Genomic DNA, 27,632 nt, shown 5'->3' on the forward strand with positions numbered 1-27,632 from the left:
GGCGCGGCTTCATCTCTGCTGCTTGTCTTGTCTCGTCGAGCGTATGTGCTGTCCTTTGCTTCTTACAGGCAGCAGCTGAGCCAGTCGCACTGGGGTCTGTGCACTCCCCACTCCACTCAGCCTGGCGTCCGCCAGCTCGGGGGCTGACATTTCCAGAGGTGCTAAGTCACTCAGCATCTTGTTACTCCCTCTGACAAGTCGAGCTGCATCATAGCGAGTGCCAGCGGACTTGAGCTGAGGCCAGGAGGAGAGGCCTCTTTCACACAAGTCACTGATCTTCCCTGCTGGAGGTGCTGAGATCTCAAGGTGTTTACAGAAGATCGGGCGAGGTGTCAATCATGCTTTTGGCCTGGCACGCTACCCCTGGTGCCAGTCAGGTGTGAGGAGTAGTGTGAGGTCGAGGCAGGGGATTGGTTGATGGAAGGGAAGGGCATCACAGTGACAGCTCCGCGGTGTCAGCGGTCAGATTGCCCAAAACCAAACTTCATGGCGGATTTTCTTGGGTGCAGTGGTCGAGAGTGACACAAGTTCCCCACCCGGAGGTAAAAATAGAGCTTGATTCACTTGTCATTTTGCACCGAGTGCAGTCGCAACACACCATGAAGGAGTCCGGGATCATCTGCTCATTCGGCCTGTCAGCTGGAGAGTTATTGGAGGGTTTAGAGAAAAGGTCACTCTGCTGCTGAACTGACTGTTCAGTCTTTCAGTAAAAGAGAGATGTACAGAGGAGTAATTAGGCCATGGGTCTGCTTCACTACAGCTGCAATTTCCACTTATTTCCCCTGAAAAGTGACTTTGAAACTCACGTTTAACTTGTTTTCACAGCCATCCAACAATATGTAGAGGAGATGCCAGGTGGAAAGAAATCAGGCTTTGTTGTAGTTCAGTTTCAAAGACTGAATGTCTTTACTTATGCAGGAAAAATGTTTAATGAATTGACAGATATTGCCTCAGGGACGCTTAATATGTATTCAAGCTCTTTTACAGAAAAAAACACACCAAATCCCCCCAGTTTTTAAAAATTTCAGATGAAATATTTCACAGTCTTTTCCAAACTAGTCAACTTCATTCGTTCCGGCGTTTCACTACATTGGAGACACAATCCAAGCGAAATGATGTACTCTCCTGCTTCGAATCCAACGTTTGAGCAAAGCAACTCAACAGATGTAATTTGATGGCCCCATTTTTAATTCCTTTGAAGTCTCTCAGACAACGAGGGGAGGCAGAGAACCACCTTTCTATTATGCATGTGTTGCCATTACCCAGTGAAGAGTTTGGCCTGACAAGGTGGCGTCTCCCATCATGAATTAATCACCCTGCACTATTCATCAGAGGTGACTTTGAAATTTTGAGCATTTTTAAATCACAGACTGATTTTTTTCGGGGGGGGAGGATATAATTTATTCAACTTGAGGTTTATGCAGTACATAATCAGCCATTCCTTGGTGTCTAATTGCCAATATGTACCTCTGAAGGATTCAATACACTGCAAGAAGATTAAGAGGAAAAAAAGAAAGACAGTTCAAAAGAGTTGGAAGTCAAATGAAAATGTCCATTTGCAGTCTCCTGTGAATTTATTGAGTGGGTTCTGAGTGTTTAACTTTCATTCTTTTTATTGAAAGCAATTGGTGCGCAGCACAACCGAGGCCCGTCTGATAAGCCTTGCTCTCAAATTAATCTATTGGAAAAGAGGAATATTTGACTATCAACTCTAATTGTAGCATGTTTCACAAGGCTGATAGCAGTGCATGTGGTGTGGACTGCTAATTAAGACAGCAGACAAAAGGAGGATGCAAAATATAAAAAAAACTGCAAGTAGAGAAAGGGATATAGCAGTAGTGCACAGAATAAGAGGTCATTCTAAGATCTAAAAATGATAAATATTTGCTGTGTTTACTGACGGTTCTGTATATTTATGTCCATTATAAGCAGGGGTGCACATAAGTGGTCCGCAGGTGCCCATTCGCTGTCAAAATAAAAGACGCGCACCAGATAAGAAGTTGCAACGCGTGTTTGCGTACATAAGACATAAGACATAAGTCTTTTGGGATGTAGTGGAATGGCAGATTCACATCATTGATCATTGACTGCAACAACTGTGTGATGCTGTCGACATGGACCAACATTTGGACCTTGTTGAATCTATGCCACGTAAAATCAAGGCAGTTCTGAAGGTAAAAAGGGGGGTTCAACCCAACACCAACAAGGTAAGTGTATACTAATGGATTAGCCTCGTTGCTAAAAAGCCCTGGGAGATACTTGCTGTGTTGGGTGAACTTTCACACATAACTGCAGACAGTTTCCAAATCTTTGACTGTACCAGAGTAGCTCTGCTTCATTTGCAGTTTAAAATGTGAAAATGTGTGATGTGCACCCCCATTTAAAGAAATGACATCAAGCCTGCAAGTATAAATTATTTACTCGTACGCGTAACAGTCAGATGATGAACTGCCACCTTGTCAAAGCAGCAAACTTTTTTATCTGCTTTTTAGTGTTAGACTGTTATCAGACTGATCAACAGATCCTAAAACGTTTGTAATCTGAAACTTGGGACCAAACTTGTGTCAGTAATAGGTACACGAGGATGATTTTGGGAGGATTTCTTTAAACAGGCCTGTGACACCCTCTGTCCTCTGTTGGTTGGCAGATATTCAGGTGTTTTTTCTTCTTTTCTCTGTTTTGTGCACTGTGTTCCTTTCTTACCTCCTCTCCGTTGCTCCGCCCTCTTTCTCCCCCTCTCTTCTCTCAGTCTCTGAGAGAGGTTCAGTTTGGGGAGAGGATGTGGGGAACAGCTGGGCCCCATCACTTCTCATTGTGGGCCTGGGAGAGACGTAGCTGACAGAGTGATGCACAGAGCCTGTCCTTGCTAATGACTGCGCCATTCTCCATCATTATCACCATCATTAGGAAATTAGGGGGACAGAAGGTATTTACTGTAAACCTGCCACCTCCCAAGGAGAGATAAATAGAAACTGATAAATGCAATCGTGTGATGCTGCCTGTCTATTAACCTTCCCATTTTCCAGCTCCAGCATATGCACATTTAACAATCATTAATATTCTCTAATTGGGCCAGATTTTAGTGAGGAAAATACTCTTGGTGTTTTTGGTAACGGAGTGATGCTGCATCAAAATGTGACTCTCAGAGGTGAGTTAACAGTACACAATGTCGCTGGGACATTTTTCTAGCTCACCTGCACATCCCAAACTCCCAAGCTGCACAGACATTGTTACTGCAATTAAGTTACATATAGAGTTACATATACAAATAGCAAAGCATCTATACTTTAGAAGCACATTTTCTTATATGCAACTTGCTGGATATGTAGTTTGTCCCAAGATGCCATTTTTAACCATTTAAGCTCCACTGTGTGACAGACTGTAGGCTAACTGACATCTTGCTAACTGCTTGGCAGCCCTGCAAAAGCTGATTGTTCGGTGTTTGACTGTGTTACAGCTGGATAACAGCGGGACACTGCTGGCGTCAAGGACACACACAAACACACCCACAGAAATCACACATGCATCCAATTGTCGTAGGTTTAAGGGAAACATCAGCCTGCTCAGCAAATATCTTCAGCATGTATGTTCGGCACGGGCGCCTATGAAGTACACACAGACTCACTAAGCTGGGGGCAAGGAGACTCTGTACATTGTCTGATAAAGAAGGCTTTCAAAACTGTTTAGCTTTCATGTTTTCAGAGTGATGTGTAATCGTTTTACCTTCTGGACAGCAGAAGAGTGTTTAGTTGGACAGTGCCACTTAGTTTCACAGCACAGATAATTTGATTGTGTTCTTCTGTTACACTGTCAGCACTCGAATAGCCAACATTTAGAAATTCAATATTTTAATAAGCTTCAAGTGTTTATTTTGCTGCTAACAAACAACAACGGTGTAATTAAAAGCAGTGACTGACTGATTTCAATGAAATCTGATAAAACTTTGTAGGAGTGTAGAGCGGAGTCATGTTAACAATCCACCAAACCCTTCCAGGTCAACTCAGTGACTTACTGGTTGAAAATGGACAAACATGCCTTACGCCATAGAAGCCATGACTCTTACAATGTGTATGTCTTGTCAACATATAGAAGGGACTGTGTAAAGATTTAAAATATCATGTCACATTTGACCTCTGACCTGTCCTTCAAGGTCTATAGATTGATCTGAAGGTCTAAGTCATAATAATACTATATCGAGCTATTTTTACATCTGTGTTTCTTACCACCATTGTTTTTATTGACAACATGTAGGCAACATACAGGGAATAATATATGGGAATTCTTAATATCACATTACTGTGGACCCTAACTTTCATAAAATGTATTTTATCATGGAAAAAGTTTAAATGTTATTGTTGTTGTTTGGGAAATTTGACCTTTAACCCCACTCTTATATTTTTAAAGCTGCCTTTCTTTCAAGTTGACCCCAAAATGCGTTACGGCTTTAAAGAATGTATTGTCAAGAGAAAGAGAATGAGTGGCCTAGTTAGTTAGAAATGTAGTCTAGTGTAATATTAAATGTATTAATTTTATTTACAAATCAATAACTATTATCCATTTTCTGCGCCTACATAACAAAAATCTTTCCACTTGTTTTTATTGTACTACATACTTCTTAGAGTACATTTAAAAACACAGGAATGTTATTGAAAATCACCTTTTTCAGAAGTATAGGAGGCTAAGTTGGGCACTGTCAGCTGCCAGTAATTTTGTGTAATGACTCCTTAATGCAGCCTCACATGGTCAATGTCTGTTATGAACTTGAAGAAGAGCCATAGTTAGTTTTTCTGGCCCCATTTTTTAAGACATTAGAATGTTAATCTGTTGTGCACTTCTCTAAAACATGGAATTATAAATATATAAAATCTGTAAAATAAACACATTGTTTGCTTATTTTTCCCCTAAAATCTCCTAAATTGATCTCAGGATTCCTGGTTGGAAGCTTGCAGTCTACTGTTGAAGGAGTTGCATGTAAAGATTGTCACACTGTAACAGCATGAGGAGTCTGTGTGTTTAGTAGTACAGCATTTGTATCTCTCCTTACACGTGTTTAAATGTGGATCAAATCATTTAATGTTTGAGAGTGAATGACTGGATTTTATCCAAGTAATTAATAAGTAAGTAATTCAAAAGAGAATATGTTCAAATTGGTTATACTGCATTTATTTGAAGTAGAATTGTGTTTATGGTTTGCATCAACACCAGGAAGCGATTTGGGGTCACATCTGACAAACATCTATCACGTTTGAATGAGTTAGGATGATAAAAATCACAAACAACCTCCTCCTCAAATCACTGGCAAGGCCTTCGTGGGCGCTGTCAATGCAGCTGATGAAATTAGATAACACAAGTGTAATTTTATAATGAAAAACAAAAACGCTGATGTGCCTTTGATGCAGCAATTAGAGGGGGAGATCCTAATGATGATAATTTGAGTTTTAATTCTGAACCCACTAGTGACTGGCAGAGTCTATCAATTACTGCATAAAACAGGCCCCAGCTGCAGCAGCCACGGCAGCCGCCTCCCAAATTGCCGTCTAAACTGCTGTCGTCTCTTCTCCCATCGCTCGCCGGCGTAATTGCAGTTTAACCAGTTCATCATAATCACACAACAGTTTCCCTTCCCAGTAGAACAGGGATGTGATTTTCACATCCAGAGTGTGTGCTGAGGACTGTGTTTGTGTGTGCAGATGTCTGTTTCTATATGGATGTGTACAAGTGTTTGTTTTCAAGAGAAAAAACAGGCCCCACGCCTACCCCCAAACCCCTCAGAAAGGGGCTTTGGTCTTAACTCCCCCAAAATTGGCCACCATGGTCAGCTGAGTTTTCTTTACTAATACATAAAACACATTATTGTTAGCAAGAAATAGCAATAAAAGTCATAGACTTTTGTTAACCCTCATCATAGGTGATAGCTATAACTCCTTACTCCTCAAATAAATTTACATTTATTTGGAATTCAAAGAGTCATCATAGTAATGGCTGAGCTATTTGCTACTATCATGCTACAGGTGTCTTCCATTCTGTTGTCAAATGAAGATACATGTGCATACAGAAGAGTTTACTTTTTTAATTTCCTAAAAAAAGAAATGGACTGACTGCCAAAGCTTACAGGCTAATTATAAAAAATATGTTTTATTTGTTTCAACTTGAGAGAGAAATCCTTCTTCTGGTGCTGATACAAATACTTTCACTGTAGTTTGACCTTAATGTAAGATAAATTACAGAAATCAGACAAATCAAAGATGTTCGTGTATCAACAAAAATGTTACATTTAATCTCTGTGTGTAGATGAAGCAGGCAGAGAGATTTTTTTAACTTCTCTCATTTGGCCCCCTGCCGTCTAAATCTCCCCTTTCCAAAAGAGAAAAGGCAAATTTCAAGGTAGAACAACTCAGTTTTGTTTTTCTGCATCTTAGCCAAATGCCACTTGATGCCAGCATGATCAGCATTTCCACCACCAGCTGCAGACAGGAAGACAAGCACAGCAAGCATGTTACACTGAATATAAACTAAGAGCATGCTTTCTTCACTTACTGACAGCTCATAGTGTTGGTGATCTATTAGATGTACCACATTGTTACTTTATGTGCTGTAAATGGCTGTGGATAGGGGCGTCAGCTGAGTTCCCACAGTCTCAAAGGGATTCTTTTCAGCTGAGAGGGTAAATATAACAATCGATTGTGGTCACTGTGAACATTGTAGTAGCTATTCATTGAAAAATGTATCATTTATGTTTGTAAGACTCACAGAGCCAATTGAAATAATCAAAAGATCTCAGCAAGTTGTTCAGCAGCGCTTTAATCACCTTGGGTGACAGGAAGTAGAGGAGGTCATCTACTAATCCGAAGGTTGGTGGTTCCAGTCTGCCTGCCAAATATTCTTGGGAAAGATACTAACCCCAAGTATCGATGTGTGTGAATGTTAGATAAAAAGCACTGTGTCAAGTTGTATAGAGCACTTTGAGTGTGATTTCCTGAGGTCAAATGGTCCAGGATGTGAGTGGGCGTTAAGGCGTCTGGGGAGGGATCTCAAAACTGGATTATAGATGGCAGACAGGTGATGTTGTAAACCCCCGCCTCTGTCCAAAGATGGTCGTTCACAGTGGACATAGATGGCTTCTTTCACTCCTCTTTCAAACCTTGACTGATTGTGACCCACACCTGTTTTCACACTTGGCTCGTGTGATTAGGCAGAGGATCAATAGGGGGTCCATGACCCTCTTGGGGACACTCCCATAGGGCTTAAAATCTGGGACTCTCCACCAATCGCTCTTAGAACTGAAGAAGCTTCTTGGATAGGAGGTGAAACATCTTCAAGAAACCCAAAGAAGTCCAGACGCTTTTCTTTCCAAGCTCCTTAGACTACGATGACCTGGATGACTGAGAACCTTCACAAACAGTCCATTTTACATTCTTCCAGAACAGAAAACTATGTAAGCTGTGCGAGATGTGGAAAATTCTGAGTTTATCTTTGCACCAAAAGGAAAGATGTATGGTTGCAGCGTGTAGTCCAGATGTTAGTCAATTTTAAAAAGAGGTGTAGTAAACAAAGATTTTGTCTGGTATGTTTTGTTATACGTGTCATTTCCTGACAGACTTCTTTTTAAATTAATGTTTATGCAATTTGCTAATAATAAATTCTTAATGTTTCTAGCTGCTGCATAGATAAATTCTGTATAATTTTAATTTTGTCAGCATTCACAGTATTCGGTCTCTATCACTGTCATTACACATATCACACTGCTGCTCAGGCTTCTGTTTGGATAGAAGTAGCTGTATTCACAAATTGTTTTCCACTCACTCTCACTGTGCTGTGTTTTATGATCACTATTAAGCTGCTACCAAAGTAATTCAACACACAGAAGTTGCATATTTAAAGACTTCAGGCTGCGTGCTTGCTTTAATCACTCTCCATTTATTAGAAACCAGCCTTTATTTGTTCAGCTATGATTTAAAGCTTAACAACTAACTGAATACTCATTATATTTGAGAAATGATTAAAGACACAGAATCTAGATGGAAATAGGGCGTTGGTGGACAGCTAGTTGTTTTCCTGCAATCATTTTCATTAGAAATACATAATCACACAATCCTAAATCATGCAACAAACATCTTTCATTATCTGTCTCTGCAGCAGACCAGTGACGCTCTCATGGTGATGCAGGTCCAAAAGTTTCCAGAAGAGCAGGCGAAGAAGGAAGTCAGAGGGCTGGATCAGCTGTCCTGTGATCTCCCGTGCGAGCCAAGCTGTCTGATTGGCTGGAGGGCTGGAGGGCCATCTTGCCTCCCTGGCAGGCAAGTGGCTCAAGCAGTTTGGTTGAGGAGGTGTGTGTGTGTGAGAGAGAGAGAGACGAGAGGAGGGGTAAGAATTTGGAAAAGCAGAGGGTGAAAATGTGTGGCTGTTGGGGTTTTATGACAGAGGACTGCGAAGATGAGGGATGGATGGCTGTTACATATGTGTGTATGCATTGTGGCATATGTGTCTTTGTACTGTATGAGCATATATGGGCAAGAAAAATCATGGAGGTCATTAAAAATGTCAAAGTTTCTGAAACAAGGCCAAAATAAGGCCTAAAACATTACTCGCTCTGCTCGTCTCTTTATACTGTAGTTGTGCAAGTGTTTGTTTACATAAATATGGTTTTAATTATGATAAAACTAAGAAGTCAGATATTTAGCAAGGCTTTATCTTGGTTGCCACAGCTGATGGGGGGAGAAATCTGGGCTCTGTTCAGGCATCTCTAAACAACAACCATTTATTTATAGATATTTGACAACCTGCTTCAGCTGCCTCTTTTTGTACTTTTTCATCCATCCAAGGAAATGATGCCTTGTACAATCAATTTATTAGCGAACAATCCACTTAGTCTTATTTTGAAAGTTCAGTTATGCGTACCGGTTAGCACTGGTCCTTCCTGTTTGTGTTTCTTTTCCATCAGGCTGACCAAGGTTTTGTTGAGCCTCACTATTGGTCAGAAGGACATTCTTCTCCTCTGTCAGCAGTAATGTGCCTTCTGCTCTGGTAACCGATGCCAGCTAAAGGGCCAATAAAACCAGTACCTGCAGTTGGTGTTCCCCCAACTCTGTGGAGAGGCAGCTGAACGACGTTGAAGATCTTATATATTTGACAAAAAATATTTGGCAAATTAGATTATTATTATATGATGATGAATTCTAGTATTAAATAACTTCATCAGTGTTCATTCATGCACAGATATCCATTCGTTTTTAAAGTCCTGTTTTGCAACCTTGAAGGCAGAAATAACAAGCAACGGGTAACAGGAAGCTGCACGCTCATCCTCTATGCAGCTGACTTTATTCCTTTATTTTTCTTAGAATGACCAAAGTAGACTTCATGTGTTATTCTGTAATGAGTGCATAAACTTGTCTGGAAAATGTTTATAGAGGTCAAAGCCAAGACTCATTTCCCATAGACCTCTATACACCTCTATAAGGCACATCAGCATGGGGTTCATCTTTTGTAGCTCTACGGTCACCTTTATACTGCCTGTGGATGGATGATATGGAGACCCTTATTGGTATAGATGTCAAACTAAAATGCTTCCTTCACTGAAACTAAAAATGTAATTTTTTTTTCAGTGTAGCTCTTTTTTCCTGTATCTTTTAGTAGACTAAACTTAGATGTAGCCCTGTATAAAGTGCATGTACTCCTTCACATATTTATATACATTTGTTGGGGAAAATAATCCAGTTTTAAATTTACCAGCAACACATTAACAAGTGTTTGTTTGCAGAGGGTGGTGTGTTTACGTGGACCGTATGCATGTGCAGCAGACACATTTCCAAACCTCAGATGGTGAAGCAGAGCCTGTGGATGGGTGGGTCAGAGAGTAGCAGCAGGCCAGTGTTGGCTCTGCTCTGGGCTGTAGCAGGGACACAGTGCAGGCTGAAATGTTAAACCAAGGTCCTTTGTGTTATTGCTGACATTATGCTTCATTCCCTAACTCCCCCCCCGGCGTGCACTTTTGATGATCGCACAGCACATGCAGACACAGACATGAGTGGGCGTAGTGGACTATAGGACAGATAATGACCAGCACTTAGCTGCTAATGCCTAAAGAGCGGAGCTTTTGACCGTCCCACTTCAGCTGCCCAATAATTACATGATCACAGTGTTCCCTCTGGTTATTACAAAGTGGAGGTGAAATGTAGCTTTACTTTTTAAGAAATACTTTATTGTGGAAATGTAGCTCTCATAGCTGTAAATTAGATTAGATTAAAAAACTAAAAGTTCAGTTTTTACTGTAGGAAACAAGATTCCTTAGAGGAAAACATTCATCACCCTAAACGTAGCTGTTTGAGCACTATTTGTTAGAGTTGTGAGAGAAATTCATTTCTGCAACTCCAGATTCTTGTTTAAGGATCTTTACTGTCCAGTTTCATCTTTAAAACCTGTTAACTGATCCACTTATTTGTGATTTCTATTGAATATTGGACGCACAACAAAGATAAGTTTGTGCAAAGAGAAGTTATTTGTCTATGTGGACGGGAAAAACTCATTAGTATGTATACTTTTAATCCAAAAAAACACACTCCTGCAGTCAAGTGGCTCATTTTTTACTTTTTAATTAAGTTTGAATATTTGTGATATTTACAATTTGTTTAAATTAGCCACAGCTAATAACTTCTGTTACGTGTTACTCTTTATTTATTTTTGTGCATTACCAGTTAATAGAAGATCAAAATGAATCGGTGTAAACGGAGAAGAAGACTCGTCATGTAGGCGGGGTGGGTTTACCGGGGTTTCAGTGTGATTTAAAGTTTCAGTGAACAGATGATGAATATTTTAATATTCCTAATGCATTTCCAGCATGGTTTGTATATTACACTGTGTTTTCTAACAAAAACAGCAGTTTATATTTAGACGAACAGTCTTAACCTTTCACAATCTCCAGTGGTGGTGTTGTCAGTCCACATGTGTCTGTGTGTGTGTTTGTGCGGTGTGACATCATCCAGTGTGGGGCTTTGCTGTCGTGACACCCATGGCCTTCTGGAGCCCAGACACCCCCTGTGGAGACCAGAGAGACATGTCACCTTGATCAGTGTGTCCCCGGGAGACTGCCACCACATACACACATCTCTCCTTTTCTCTTTATAAAATATACGTTCCTGTGGTTATGGAGGCTTCCTCCTGCTGCAGATGCCTCCATCCCATCATCTCGCCATCAACCTTTTATACATAAAGATGCTAATATGCACCCTAAACCCAGCTGACTACCTCTTCACTGACGTTTCCTCAGCTTTGTTTGTGTAAACTGATGCGGGTCATGTGATAGCAGGAAGAACTCAGCCTTCCTCCTGCTCCAATCAGAGATCACGTTAATGGATCCATTCTTTTCAAAGACTATTGTACAGTTATCGTTTTATAACCCTAATAACCGGCAAAGGACAGCAGTCCTGTGGATTATAATCCCTATGAGGACATTTGGTTCCTGCAGCAGTAAAAATGAAAGGATTCAGGAGGCAATAACAAGAGACAGAAAGCCTGTAGAGAGAATAATGCTGGTAAGTTGGATGTTATTTGCTGATACGAATGGATAGATATATGAAAAGGCAGCTTCTGGCTTTACATGATCAACATGACGTCACGCCTTTCGAATCAATTAGGCAACATAGACAGAGCTCCAGCCCTCCCACTGGGGAAATCTTTGTCTTTTCTTTCCAAGCGCAACTTCCAAGGACAGGTGTGGTGTCTCGTGAATTAAAAGGCGGAGCGTGGAGGATGGCGGTGGGGTGCAGTGCTCTCCAGAGCAGCCGGTTTCTCTCTTGTGACAGGTGATAAAGTTTGAAATGCCAACCCAGCGCACTCCGGGGCGCAGGTGTGGAGAATATGTCCAGGAATAGCCAAACCCTCTGTTCACAAGTCTCTTGACACCGCTGCGACAAATATCGCCCCTGCTGAACAACCGCCGGACTTCAGACAATGATACGTGTCACCTTGGGTTCTGTTTTTTCTGCTGTCTTTTTTGTGCACGTCTTGCCGCAGCACTTGTTTGGATGTTTGCATCAGGGCGGTGGTGATCTGTTCACCTTTAATTTCAAAAGAAAATCTCTTCTCCAGACATTATATGGATGGCTCTCCTTCAAAGAATATGGTTTAAGAGGTTGTAAACTCTTTATTTTCTGTTGAGCACCAACCAAAAATCTTAAACTCAGGCGGCCAAAAGTGGATGAAACCAATTAAACTATAATAATAACAGCTGGGATGGGCTCCAGCTGCCCCCACAACCCTGGATTAGAGAAGCAGTTAACATAACGGATGGATAGTTGTTAATTGTTGCAGTTTTAACTGAATTATCATTCGTCTTTTTTCTAGTTTTTGTCTAATATTATTATTATTAAACCTGGCAACATGAATTGGCATTTTTACTAGGAGTGTTTAGAATACAGGAAACTGTTGATTTGCTCTCAACTATGAGATTAATCACCATCCGTTTGGTGTCGTCATTTAAATTTTAAATATGTCGCATTACAGTTCACAGCTCCTGAGGAAGTCTACTTGGTTCCAGTATGTAAATGTAGGTAAAGTAGCAGGTAAATGTCTTCATATTGTACATACAGTGGTCATTTTACAGGTCCGATCGATTATCGATCACTTATTAAGTCACTATTGAGATCACAATTATTGAACACGATTACTCAGAGACTATGAAAAAATATTAGATTTTAAAAAAATCTTAATTATAATTCAGTAGGCTGAATAAATAAATTAATTAATATATGGGAGCTGAACTAAACTGGCCCTGACAGAGAATGAGTTTGAACTTTCCTGGAGTGTTGACAGGCTAAATAAGAGCACGTGGCACAATAATCACATCTTCCATCCATCCATTCGCTTCCGCTTATCCTTTTCAGGGTCGCGGGGGGCGCTGGAGCCTATCCCAGCTGTCATAGGGCGAGAGGCAGGGTACACCCTGGACAGGTCGCCAGTCTGTCGCAGGGCCAACACACAGGGACAGACAACCATTCGCACTCACATTCACTCGCACATTCACACCTAGTGGCAATTTGGATTATCCAATTAACCTATCCCCACAAGCTGCATGTCTTTGGACGGTGGGAGGAAGCCGGAGTACCCGGAGGGAACCCACGCAAACACGGGGAGAACATGCAAACTCCACACAGAAAGACCCCGGCCTGATGGTGGAATTGAACTCAGGACCTTCTTGCTGTGCGGCAACAGTGCTAACCACCGTGCCACCGTGCTGCCTTAATATAATCACAATCTTGATTTTCTTATATCACTAATTCTGTAACGGCACAGCCCAACATGTTGAAGTGGTAACAGCCACTGAGTGGCTTATACCCGTTGATATCACCATCTTAAGGTATTGCCATCAGGTGGACACCTCCTCCACCCTACAGGCTCAGGAGATGCCTCACTGAAAGGCAGTTGTCTCGCCCTGCTGAAATAATATCCTCGCAATATTTTCTCTTTGAGAGACAGAATAGGTGGCACTGGCTACATTTGGGATTTAACCTTGATTTGGATTTGATCTTTGGTCATGTTTAGGGAAAAATCTCCTTGGTTAGGGTCAGGGAAGGAGGATGGTTGGTTAGAATACACCCTTTTGCACAAAGCTCCCTTTTTCTAGGTTACCTTGGAGAAGAGATTTCATATCCAATACAAGGTCTCATGCACAATCTGGGTTGTTTTCTGTTTATCACCTAAAGTACGAGTATAAGAGGGCTCCTCCACGCCACATCTATGGGAATGATTACAACCGATAAGGGCCGCTTAATAGGATGAGAAAATTTGAGTGCTTGGGGCATTTCATAATATTAATATGCATATACACATATAATTACACTGATATCCAAAGGAGCACAGGCAGGTCATGATGGCTGTAATGGCACATCATAAATGGCTGGGCACAAAAACACGATTTTGTTTGAACACAAAATGCTTTTCTGAAGCATAATTTGGCACCTGCTGAACATCCATTTTGAATAAGCAGACTTCAGTTTTATTGTGCCTTCTTTTGATGTGGCTGCATATCAATAAATAGTTTATACTTGATGATGCAGCAATTTCTGTTTTATTTGGCTTGTTTCATTTCAATAGCTTCTCCCTTGTTTTAACTACAGCGTCCTCTCATCCATGCAGACAAAGGCCTTTTGAATGTTACATTGAAGACCCGCGTAAATACATCACAGTGTGCAGTTACTTGTAATTTTGGACAGCTGTTGCTCTTATCGCAGCTCATTTTACCGTTAACTGCGATGTTTTACTATTCACACATTAGCCTCCTGACCGCAGTCTCTGTGTGGCGACAGGGGCTTCAAGATGTTTTCAAATCTCTGTTGCTAATGTCTTGCTGGGGGTGGCCATCTGTTTTTGCATCTCCCACCGAAGCTGTGCCGAGGACAGGCTCCTGGCTCCCGCCTTCACTCGGCTTCTGTTGGGGGTAATAATGTGTGCTGGTTCTGGGAGCCCAACTGGTGTCCATGAGTTTGTCCTTTACCGCCACTCATCCTTGTCCCAGTCACGCCACAGCGAGGGCAGAGAGCCATGCCGTGATGGAGTGGACTTCAGGGGGCTGCTTTTCATCGCTGAGAGAGGATTCTGGGCAGCCAAAGTGGAGTCACTCTCTCCACACTGCAGTATCTCTCCACAGCACCATGTTGTTAGAGCTGAGCAGCGAGTTCATTAAGCTTTACAGAATTAGCACCGTGACCGAGGTGTCGTCAGTTACAGGTGTAAACGTGTCTGTATGAGCTAAGCATTTTATATCCAACTGGAGGAAGGTTGTCAGTTTATAAAAGGTTGCATTTAAAAGGTGTTTACAACCTTTTAATGTGGTCCAATTTTAAAGCAGATAGTCATAATGTGTAAAAATGTAGCCTAATGTCACAATTATGCTTGTTTTATGCTTTGGTGGGGGTAGTACAAAGGCAGTCCACCTGCAGAGAGTGTTTGTTGTCAGTGGAGGCAGTGTCAAAAACATGTGATACTACTCTTGTTTGTGCTGCTGTTGGTCCATCAGCCAGCTGTGGAGGAGAGCCAAGTTATTACATAGAAAGAGCTGACGTGAAGCTGAGAGTTTAAAAACAGTGAAAAGTCTCCACTGCAGTCACTTTCTGTACTTTTTATGCAGTATTTTTAACATTTGACGACTTTTTCGTCCATCCGCGTCCAGTGACTTGCAGTTGCAGTTTGCACAGGAGCATGTTTGTGGTTTTTGAAACCACGACACATTTGCAGAACCATAAATTACACTTTCTGTGTAATCTACAAGAATACGTTTCTTTATCGTCCACCTTAACACTATTAACCTTAACACTGTTAGTTATGGTGGACTGCTCAGTTAGCATGTTAAATGCTAATATAGAAAAAACAATAAAACAACATCTGGATTTATTTTCCTTGAATATAATGTCCTTGTAAATAGTTGCTGATCATGGAGAGCTACCTTGATAGACTTGTTGCAGATTCTCTGATGTCAGACAATGGGATGCAAGTTGCTTGATCTTGTGTTTAACTACTGTTTGTTTTATTCAAGTGAATATTTTTTCCCTTTTTGTCCAAAATTTTAAATGTCAAATCGCACATTCCATGGAAATGGCAGCTTTATGGTGGATTTGTTTGTGTTATTAGTGAGATCCCATACAAACGTGTCACTTCTGGTCATGTAACCTGATTTATGCTAATGCTCCAACACATTGGGACTCTTGGACAAAGTCATTGCTCAAAACCCACCTTTTCAAATTGGCTTTGTTCTCTTGTTTTCACTTGATTTTATTGTACTGGGTTTTATGTTTGTATCAACCTTTTTGATACTTTAATAAATGAATACAGTCATTTTAAAAACTTTAGACAGTTAATGATACACAAACCGTTTACACAAATATTTCCTGTGTTATTGTGATTTTGCTGCCCAATCTTTATCGTCTCAGGCCTGTCGAAGGACAGGAAAGTGTCCAAAGTAGAGCAAAGTCAGGACTTGCTCTCAGGGCCTTGCTTCTACAGATGTGCTGATTTTGACACCAAGCCATTAAAGGGGTGACTCGAGCCATAGATCAGGGTAATTGTGGCATTAGGCAGCAAATTGGAGCTAAAATAACCAGATGCAGGGCCAGATAGCCACGTCCCACTCCGGCAACACTTATCCCAAGTTCAAGGAGAGTTCAAGCATAGAAAAGAAACCGTAACCCCACCGGGTCCAAACGCGCAGACTCTACAAGAAATTATCTTCACAAATATACGATTTCCAAAGGGTGTAATTGTCTTCACGCTTATGGTCATTCGTGGCTCATTTCATTTTCCATAAGTCTATATTTTCCTTTTCCTATTACAAGGATATGTTGCACCTAAGGCTAGAGAACGGTACGACCTGCTCTCCTTTTCTTTTTCTGTGCTTCAAAAAGCTTTTTCTGAAAAGTCCTGTCAACATGGATTGTGAAAGATGGCAGTCATGTAAACTTTTATGACAGCAATAAAGAGCCTCAGCGCCACCCACCAATAACCTCCGTCCCTCCCTGCTTACCCCCCCCCCCTCCATTTCCCATCCAATCCAGCCAGCGGCAGCCCAGCCCTAACAGAGAGAAACATGGGATCTGACACTGGCCATTAGGAAGCCATTGTCCGATGATTTTCATCAATCTTCACCGTTTGATGTCGTGTTTGTTAAACATGACCTCTGACATGAAATCACTGCAACATGCATTACAGCAGGTTCCTGTCACGATCACGCCCCAGTCACTTTATATTATAGAAAGCACCAAAGTTAAGAACGCACATTAAAATCAGCCACTCTCGTCATAATTTCCATTTTCTTTTTACTCACTTTTAATAGAATGAAGGATGCAGATTGAAATTCAGAAAAGTTATTTCGACGTTAAAATTATGAACACCTGCTTTCATTTTCTGCTTGGTTTCACGGTGTTTGCAAACTGTGTTGTTTTGCTTAAATGTTGTACAATTATTGTTGTTCACATTAACTGTCAAACGCTACAAGCTGTCGAATTACTTTTAAGACAATGGCAAAGAATCATCCTTTCAATCGCATCACTTCATTAGCTCCTACAATGGGAGTCCAATTACCCAGAATTCCCATTCCCGCTCTCTATGGCTCCATCTTTGACCGTCTGCGGGGGCTGGCTCACTGCCAGGATGCATTCAGCGTGCTCTGATTCGCCGTAATTATCTAAAATGTTCATTACTTTCCAATGTATTCAGAAGGTGTGACAGCGTTTAAGTTTTGCCCAGTTTTCTCAGAGGCCAGAGGCAGAATGGCTAAATGAGCGGTCTTAGAGATCGCCTAGTATGGAAATGTGGGTGCAATTAAAGAAAACGATGTGAAAAGACAAAAAAATGTTGCAGTGTAAATTAAAAGATCTGAATAGAAGATGATGAAGGTGATTTTCCTGACCACAGGGCTTAAAATGAAAAATAAATTTAAAAAAAAACCCCGAAAGAACAAAACATTACAACAGTCATGTTGTTATCAGCCACTTTGACAAAAGGTCCAGAGAGGAAGTCAAGCTTGACAAAGCTTTTTAGATGAGGAGGAGGAGGAGGGGGTGGCAGGGGTTGGAGTCAGGGTGGGGGTGAGGGGAGGTGGGTCCGTAGCTTTAGGCAATGACTAAAACACGATCAACCTTCTCCCCATCTCCTCACGCTGCCGTGGCCCACAGCTCCCCACTAATTAAAGTGATACAACATCTCACAGGCCAGTGCGCACATCTAATGGGCTGGGTGAGGCCCTCCTGCCTCATATACTCTCACACTATAGCTATGAACACACACACACTGAGAGCCTCTCTACTCCTGCTTCCAAGGATCATGAACCCAGCAGGATAGCAGCAATCAAGCCCTCTTATCCTGACCCCAAACAACTAATGTTGGAGTCCAGTGATACTGCTTAGTACAAGGATGTCAAACTTAGTTTAGTTCATGGGGCCGCACTGCACAATTTGATCTTAAGTAGACCAGATCGTGCGGATGCAGGTAGCTCCCACTGGATGCTAAAGCGTGCTCTAAAATCTCATTTTTTCTTTTTTCTTTTAGTACAATCCCTGTTTTAGGCCAGATAAGCATGTTTGGGGTCAGTTGCAGCTGCCCTGCTGGGTTCATGATCCTTTAGTTTAGTTTAAAATGCTAATTATAGGTGACTATACAACTTCAGTCACTATAATCAGATTTCTAAAAATCCGGATAGAAATGACAAAGATTTAATTTGTGAAATACTGAGTGAAGCAAGACTGCGACTGCAGAAGAAGCTGCATAAGAAACACATTGAAGAGACAGACGATGACAAAAAATAGAAGGGAAAACAAAGCAGAAAATGACAGTATAAGAACAGCCAAAGAAGACAAAAGTCTATAAAGGCTGATGGTGTGAAGTCAGAAAAGGAGGGACAGACACTTCAAATATGGAGAAAGCAAATGGCGAAAAAGAAGGAGCGAAAGATGGACTAAAGCAGGAAAGACTGTGAAGAACAAACACTTTAAGCACAGAGATTATAAGGAAAGAGAAAGACAGACACTTTGGACAGACAAGGTAAAGAGAAAGTTAAACCCTAAACAAAAACAATAAAAGACGGTAAAACAGGAGGGAAACAAAAAGACAGAAAGAAGCAGCAGAAAAAAAGATAAAAATACTTCTCAGAGAAAGAAAAACGGGACAGCCAATAAAGACAGAAATACAAATATCAATACAAAGCAGGGGTAGGAAGAATGGAAATGAAAGATAAACAGAGATACAATGATGGACTTCTGAAGAAAAGACAGAGAAAACAAAGAAGAGGCGAAGCAAACACTCATCAAGCAGCCTGTGTTTGGTCATTTGGAAACTCTTCTTCTTCTTGGATGATGTTCCCTTGAACTCAGTGTGTGTTCGTGCGTGTGTGCGGATTGGCCGCCACGCCTCGAGTTTTGCCTGCCAACATCAAAAATGAAGTGGTCAGTGGACAGCTTGGCTTGTCACAGGAAGCAGTAGGCAACCGTGCCACATGTAGCTCAGAGGACAGGCCAAGGAGGGGCGGGGAGCGGGGTGTGTGAGAGGAAAATAAGGGGGATCGGGGCAGAAAGGAAGCATCTTCAAACACCCCCTAACCTGATCTCATCACGCCACATCTGTTCAGTGAATCAGTGAAGTGCAGGTGCTCCTGGCTAGGCGTCGTCATCCATATTTGATGAGTATTGTAGGGATTTTTTTGTGGGTAAGAGTTGAATTTTACAGTGTTTTGAAACATAAGTTCGACCTCCCCTCTGCATTAATAATGAATTCAGATCTAATGCTGTTTGACTTTGAAAACTTGGTCTTTACTTGGCTGCTTTGGTTCTTTACGCAGGCTTTAGCCTCATGAAGTATAAAGAAAATAACTACAATGTGATGGTTGGAAATAATAGGAAGGAACCGTAATGATCAGACAGCCCTATGAGCAAGGAGTTTGCATGGGTGGGGAGGAAGAACTCCCTTTTAAGCATTAAAGCATGTTATTAAGTAAAGACAGAAGTTGATAGTGTGCAGTGTGGCATCCATTAGGAGTGGAAAGAGGGGAAAAATGCTCACTGCACCATGGAAAGTCCCCCAGCAGTCCGAGCACAGCTATACGAGGGTTATAAATATATATATGCTCTACCAAAGGAAAGTTTTAAGACTAATCTTAAAGGAAAAGAGGGTGTCGGTCTCCTGAATCTAAACTGGGAGCTGGGACAACAGGCTCGAAAGCTGAAGGCTCTGCCTCCCATTCTACTTTTAAATACTATGAAACACAAGCAGTCTGAGAGCAAAGTGATCTATTAGGATAATAATGATACTACGAGGTCTTTAAGATACGAAATTTGTGTGTGAGAGGAAGGATTTTAATTCTTGGTTTAACAGGAAGCCAGTGAAGAGAAGCTCATGTGAGAGAAACATCTGTTTCTAGTCCCTGTTTGTTGTTTTGATAAAGCGCTTTTTCAGGGAGCTTTTAATAAAGAATCCAGCATATAAGTAAGCAGTGCTCGTTTTTCAATATTGTGGCACATATGAAGGAAGCCAGTTCTCAATATTTGTCTTTTGTGTGAGTTAAGAGACATATTGTGTTTGTAAAAGACTCAAAGTTTCCATACAGTAGTACATAAGGCCAACGTTAAGCATCTTGTTAGACGCCATGTTTGAGATTGTTAGAGACAGATTTTTAGTGAAGTCAGTGTTTTCATTTTTAGATGCTGCTGACTCCCTCTTGACCAAAAAACAACATTTAATGCAGCTTTAAAGTGTTTATATCAACCTAAGCTCATGTTATGACATGCAAACCAGTTTGGAGATCATTATCTGCACCATTTCCTGTACAGCATTAATGCTGTGGAGAGATATTCAATAAAAAAACAAGTCTCCATCTGCACTTAGACTCAGGTATTATATTATCATCTCCTGTGACTGTTGGAACAGCAGCGGCACAGCAGCCTGCCCCTGTCTGTGTGGTGAGGTGGCATTCAGACTCAGAGGGCTCCTGTAATTGGGGAGACAAAGAAAGAAGAGCTGGCGAGGTTTTAACAATCCCACGTCAGCAAGGCTCCATCAGCCGTGAAACAAAAGGGACCCGGTGATTTATCCAGCAGAAGGAGGGGGAGCAAAGGCAGCGAGGAATTATCCGGAAAGGTCATCCTCAATTTCTGTCCAGAAATGATCTTTTCCCACTATGTAATAAACATTTATCTGATCCCTTTATTGGCTTTATTAGATCTGACAGTTTAGTTAAGCCATTTCCAGCCACCGCCGCGGGTTGTGACAGTTAACGTTGCACAAAAAGTTCCATTGCCTAGGTTTGTATTCACAGGGCTGAAGGGGCAAGGACGCTGGGTCTGGCCCTGGCATTATTACCGCTGTGAAACAAAGGCGCTGCAGACCTGCTCACACGCATTTAGACGCCCATAAATATCTGAGCAGAACATGTAGGCACAGGAGCAGACTGCATGTTGTGTTAAAGGTGAAGCATTTGAATGTTGAATGTGAAGCTGCACTTCTGTAAGAGGTAAATGGATTTGACTAAATCATATAAACAGCACCACATAAAAGAGGACTTAAAAGTGATTTAAAGCACTTTAAAACCAGCGTGCTTTCGTACGTGAGCTTTAGCGCATTATGCACTCTTGAATTATGAATGAAAACAACACAGAGAAAATGTTTAAACTGCATTTACACCAGGATTAAAATACTTTGAACAGTGTTTGTACGATGGTTTCTACCGAAGCCCCGTGCATGACAACAAAACCAGTACCAAAAAATAAATAAATCGTTGTCATGTAAATCCAGCTAATTAACTCAGTGAGGTCTGATATTAGCCAACACTAACCCTAGGTTAGGGAAATTCCTGGCAATACAGGAATGACAAAGAAATGTAAAGACAGTTAAATATCAGTCCAAATAGATTAAACTAATTAAAGTTCAGATATTTATTTAAAAAAAACAAAACAAAAAGAAGAATTAGATCTCCTAACTGATAGCACACGAGTCAAGACACTGTCGAGTTGAAGGCTTAAAGTTTAGGTTACTTCACTGAATAGTTATGCTTTTAATTAAGACTGATTTTCATAAAGTAAACACTTTTGTTTTTTGTACATATATTTGACACATTAGGCATAATAATGTGAACAACAACGATGTTCTGGAAGTAAAAATCCCATTGATACTTTTCACTGGGATTTTGATAATGAGGCATAATAATGTAACCATCCAAAGTAGTCTCACTACGAGCTAGGGCTGTTCGATATAACGATATATATCGGATAACGATATAAAAACATCTATCGTTTCATTTTACGCTATCGTTTGTTTCGTGGTGTCGCAAAATAAACTGTTTACAGCAATATTTTTTCATCGTTTTGATGGTCGCTGTAGTGGCTATATTAATTTCCTAAAGTTCTCTCTTTATCTTATATTTAATATAACCACACTACGGACGGACAAGCGCCTGTTTTTATGCGTTGTCGTTAGCAACAATGACGGTAAAACCATGGCGTGTCCGCTTGTTTATTTTCCACTTAAACCTTTCACAATAAAGCTCAAGATCCTGTTAAAACCTTTCAAAATAAACTGAATCACGTGAAAGAGTATGCAGAGTATTTTTTATGGATGAGAAGTAAAAAAGAGCCGCCAGGTGCTAAAAAATAAACCTTAGACTCAAACGTTAGAGCAGGCTTTTCCCCGCAGCACGCCGTGTAATGGATAACGGCACCGTTACAACTTATGTCTAAAAATGTATCGTTTCATGCATCGGTTAAAACGCTCGACTCCAGCTACACGACGCCCAGCTGGAAACATTTCATGCAAGTCGAGCTGCCCGAGACTCACAGAATTTACAGAAAATGTTACATTATTGTGATTTATATTGTTATCGGGATGATATTGGGATATAAGATTTTGGTCATATCGCATAGCCCTACTACAAACTACAGCGTTATGAACCAATATAAAAACCACAATTTTATTATTATTTTTTATATTACTAATTATATTTATTGAGAAAACTTGAGAAAGTGGTGATTGTACTCAGGAATGAAATGTATCAAATCAAAAACTGGACTACATATAAAATATATTTTAAAAAGCGATAATAAAAATCGATTAAATTTAAGAAGCTGTGAATTTCCAATGCATTATAGGACGAGTAGCTTCTTCACTGTTAGGGTTAGGGTAGTTACGTACACAGTCTTGTACTTTTTCTTTTTCTTTTTCTGATATAACTCAAACATTTTTTATGCTCATGGTTGGATTAGTTCAAGGCTTAGGTACCTAACCCTAACCTCCAAATAGCTGAGAACATTTTGGTACACCAGTTATCAAGTTGATGGCATCGAACACAAAATCATAGCATAGGAAAGTAAATATTTCATGAATTGCAGGAAACTTTTGGGTAATTACCCCCTTTTTTTCTAAAGAACATCATGGCTGTATTTTGATATTTACCAACACATTTCTGGCTGTTTTCTGATTTGGTATCCTCATAAAGTAACACAGATTTGCTGTAAATGTTTTTTATGCAAACAGTTGGATAAGACACAATATATGGAAATAGCTTTCATTGTATTGCTTAAGTACAGCACGTCTTTGTAGCATCTAGTGTATTGTGTAGGTGTTAATGAGCTAGCTGGATCTCTGCACCGGTTGATGTCACAGTGAGGCTTCATACAGCTGAGCAGACAGTAATGTTCTGGATATCCTGGTGAATGCAATGAATGCAACCTGCCATCCAGTGATTAGCAGATTACAAATCCTTTATAAACTCTGGTAAACGTTGCTCTGAGACACTCTGCTGTCCTTTTGTAATGACAGCCAATCCTGCTGTTGATGCTTGCATCAGTATGCAGCGATAATGGTGCGGTTGCAGAAGCAGTTGGGGTTGTAAACAACGTCTGTCATTCAGTTTAATAGACTTGAGGGCATTGTAATGGCTTTGTACCGCTTTCACATCCACCGCACCAAATGTGTGGAGTAAAGCGCCCAGAAGATCATTTTACCTTGGAAATAGATTAAATAAACCTTTCATCTCTTTCATAGCTCCATCTTCAAGGACACCCCCACCCTCACCCCCAGCCCCCAAACCCCCCCAACTCTGCCTACTGCAAATGAAGCGTATATTTTGTCTCTATTTCAATCATTTATTTGTGCAGGCAAATGACAAAAGCTCTTTGAAATGAATTCTTATTTGTCTCTTTGAATGTTTCTGTATTTACTCAGCTGTCACCGGGTGAATTACAGTCCATCTCTGCCACATTACCGGCCGCCTCCACCCGCAGCACGACTGATATGAACGCTGCGTCTAGTATTTTCAATCCAAATAATGACAAGCCTCTGTGCCTGTGTTCCTCGTATTTGAGAAAGTGCTTCTTATTAGTAAGATTTATGAGGCCTCCACCTCAGCTCTCTTCTGGTGGACCAGCCACTTCAGAATTAGTCATTGGCATCCCAAGGTTAATTAGGTTGATCGTGTCTTTAAATAGCAGGATCATCATTGCTCTTCTCCTTCGCCTGGCTTTTTCCTCCCCCTGGTTCCCTCTGCCGGATTGCAGCAAGACTGCTCGTCGGCTGGGCTCCCATTCAGGAGCTGTCAGTGTTTTTTTCCCTTTCCTTTCCTTTTTTCTTTTTTTTTTTTTAACCAAATCCTGGCTCCCAATGTGGGGCATGCGGGCTAAGTTAGCGCGAAAGTGAAGTTGTCACTCAGAGACAGAGGAGGTGCGGTGCAGTGTGGGCCGGAGGAGCTAACGGTTTGCCTGCGCCTCGCCTCCAATCCAGACCATCTGTGGCCCCAGCTGGAGTGCCAGCGATGGTCTGGCACTTGTACCGCGCCATATTTACAGATCTAAACACAAATGGCTACTGCCTGATTGTTTCACGATTCATTAGTCAGACAAGCTCGGCTCTCGCGCCAGCCCAGCTGTTACAGAGTAAACCTTTGTCACTTAATAGGGCTGCTTATTGCCTCCCCATCAAATGTATTGATCTGTGGCCTTCTCCTTTAAGGTGAGGTGACTGGGAGCACTGGGACAGACAGGAGGAAGAGATGGTGACATGGTGGAGTCAAGAGGACGGGTGAAGGTTTTATTGAAATGTGTTCCACGAAAAGAGATGTCTATGAGGACGGGAAAATTCAACAATTGATTTTGGGCAGCTTTTTCATATTACACAGTTGTGACTCTTCAGGAAAAGGAAAGAGCTTAAAGCGATAGCTTTGTCTCTTAACCACTGCACTGGATTTTACAGGAAATATTCACTTTATCTGTTTTGCTTTATTGAAATGAAAGCCAAATTTTTCTTTTCAGTAAGGCTTGTGTGATTCAGCCCCATCCATCACCTTTGGGTTGAACTTATCACCCAACATCAGTGTCACTAATGGGAGCAAATCCCAGCAGCCAGCTCGTGACAGCTGGTGAAAGACTGAAACCAGAGCCTGTAACAGTGGAAAAACATGAGATTTTTAATGCAACTTTCAGGTGTTCAGATGCTGTTTCTGATATAAAATGTCAGCAAAGCCATGCTGAAAAAGCAGATTGAGGCGGTTGCATTTCTCCCCTGTGTGTTGTAATGTTAGTTGGTAGCAATGTAGCGTGACTAGTTAGAGCACAACTAAAGAGGTCATTTTTGAGTATCCTGATAAAAAAATTAAGATAGAGCCGTTAGAAACTTAGCACAAAGCGAAGTGAAGCTTATACAGTAGATTTCATTTTATTGTTTTAACACAGAGTTTAAAAAAACTTTGTCTTTTAATCAATTAGAACACAAAAGTCAAGAAAAAGTAGAACTTACTATCTTACTGAGCAGTCTGATCCAGACCCGATTCAACTGCATTGCAAGATTTCTAATGCTGACATCCTGGGAACAGAAATGCAGTGACAGTCCAAACACGTAAGATCACCATACGACAAATGAGACAGAATTTTCATGGAGATAAACAACGTATAAGTGTTGTTTATATATAAAAATATATATATCTAGTATCTATGCACTAAATGATTCATCACAACCAATCAGTAACCAATTTATTTGCCAATGAAATGTCATTCGATTTTTTTTTTTTTTAAAGTACTGTGTCTGCTTGCTTTATTGCAATAATGTCAACAGTATTTCTTGCCTTGTAAGAGACGATGCCAACATCACTTGGTCTTTACTGTCCTGGGAGATAACATTGGTATGTTCAGCATGTTTTTGAGAAGACATGAGAACAACAGAAAAGTGTTCTTTCATGTCTAAATTGTGTTGAAAAGAGAAACTTCCCAAATGCTCTACAAACTCTTCAAATGACCAGAAAGTTTGAATCCAGAATCTTAAAAAAAGCAGCGCACAATAAGACATGATCTCTTGATAAACATTGTTTACATGCTTATGCATAAAAATTGTATGCGTACCTGGAGAGCACATTGTGTGACTGTTTGTGGCGCAAAACTTTCATAATTAGTAAAATGCTAGTTTAACTGTGTGAAAAGGCAACTTTAAACCTTTCATGTTTCAACCAAATTTATACCTGAAGAGATACATTTGTAAATTCTGGATTAAGTGTAGTGATCTATGTGCAGGGGTTAATGGTTCAGGTACCTGTATGGTTAGAGCTAGGCCCCAGCTTATATTAAAAAGCATTGCTGCAAAAAACCAAACTTATGGAGCCATTCCTTGGAAGACAGAGAGGGGAAAAAAACAAAAAGTCCAGCCTCAGGTCAAGCGTCATACTCCGTTTGGTGGAAGAGGGTGTATTGATTTTACATTACAGGAACCGAGACCGTCTCCACACTATCAACGTAATTCACTGATCTGGACTTCAAAGACAAGCTCGGCTATTGGCTTTCTGCCATTTTCAATCCTGCTCAGTAGGATCTATGAACATCAGCTGAGCGTGCAGCGTATGGCGACCTAAACAGCAACACTGATCTGAAAGCATCTTTTCTGTGCAAATATGTCACAGCGGATCTCGGGGGAGAAGAAATTAGACTAGTTAAGGGTCGAAGTGGGCGGGGTCAGAGGTCAGGTGGAGGGGGGTAACTATTGTGCAAAGAGGGAAATCCCAGCGGAGAGATGAGTTGGATTTAACACAACACGGTGACATTTGTACTGCACTGCTACAGCATGCATGTGCAGACATACTGCGTGTCTACAGTAAATTAGACGTGTACGGTGGGATAAGCATTACACGTCTCAAGACTTTAAATACCTGATTTAATTAACATGTTATTAGCTAATTAGTGCATGTTGATTAATGCTCTATTAATTCTCATCAGACCCAGTTGAACTGTCAACGGCTATATTGGACATTAAAGTGGCAAACGGTGTAATTAGTGGTCTGAGCCTCAGTGGGTTTGCAGCTGTGCAGAGTTTAGATGATTTACTAGTCAAGCCAATGTTTTTATTTGATGTTATTTTAAATTTGAAATCGTCAGTTCTTCTGTTGTTTGGTCTTTTATTGAACTGATTAATTAGAGTCAATCTCATTTTAACATGCAACCCAATGACATTTAAAGTGGGTAAGACCAGTGAAGCTATTGCATAATAACCTGTCTAATAAGAACTCTTCTAGGTCTTTCTTTTCTTTGTGCGTACATTATAAAATCAATTAACTGCATATTTACAGAACAGATCATTTACAAATAAATGATGAACCACGTGGGATATTTTTAGCATCCTTTTAGGATGACTTCCTGGTTAACCACTTTACACTGGTGTGGTAGATCATGGGTAATGTCTGAGTATTAGTAAAACTGATGAAGATTTGGACCTTTGGGTCAAATTAATTTGACAGCTCAGAAAATGTGTAATGCAATACTTCCTGCTGAAAAGCTTCAAAATGTTGTCTTTGTATTTAATTTGTATTGTAGTGGGTCTTCCTGTGCATTCCTTTGGACATTCCTATTCCTATACTTCCACACATGCAGTTCTTCAGCAGGTTATATACTGAAATAACAATGCAAGTGTACGTGTATGAAAAGATGATTGTTGTTTAAGATCAACCATTATCATTTTCTTTTCTTCTGTCATATATACACTCTGTAACAGCGGTGGATTCTCATATTAAACATGGCCACAGTAATCCCTGTGATAGCACTGCTCAGAATGCTCCATTTCTGACAGTTTTTTCTATTCTTAGATCTCTATGATGTCACAGACAGAGGATTTCACTAATATAGCCAGTATTT

At 40.7% G+C, this 27,632-nt stretch overlaps 1 protein-coding gene across 6 annotated transcripts in view; it reads left to right on the forward strand.

Annotated features, from left to right (window-relative positions):
- paqr3a (progestin and adipoQ receptor family member IIIa) overlaps window positions 1-27,632 on the forward strand; it is a 162,767-nt gene that overhangs the window by 87,702 nt on the left and 47,433 nt on the right. For all 6 annotated transcript variants that reach the window (XR_014280302.1, XR_014280303.1, XM_082556081.1 and 3 more), the window contains one exon: window positions 8,137-8,297. The gene's annotated coding sequence lies outside the window, so the exon portion shown is untranslated. The remainder of the gene's footprint in view (window positions 1-8,136; window positions 8,298-27,632) is intronic.

The sequence above is a fragment of the Aulonocara stuartgranti genome, assembly GCF_965226115.1.
Source record: "Aulonocara stuartgranti genome assembly, chromosome: 12".
Classification (NCBI taxonomy): domain Eukaryota; kingdom Metazoa; phylum Chordata; class Actinopteri; order Cichliformes; family Cichlidae; genus Aulonocara; species Aulonocara stuartgranti.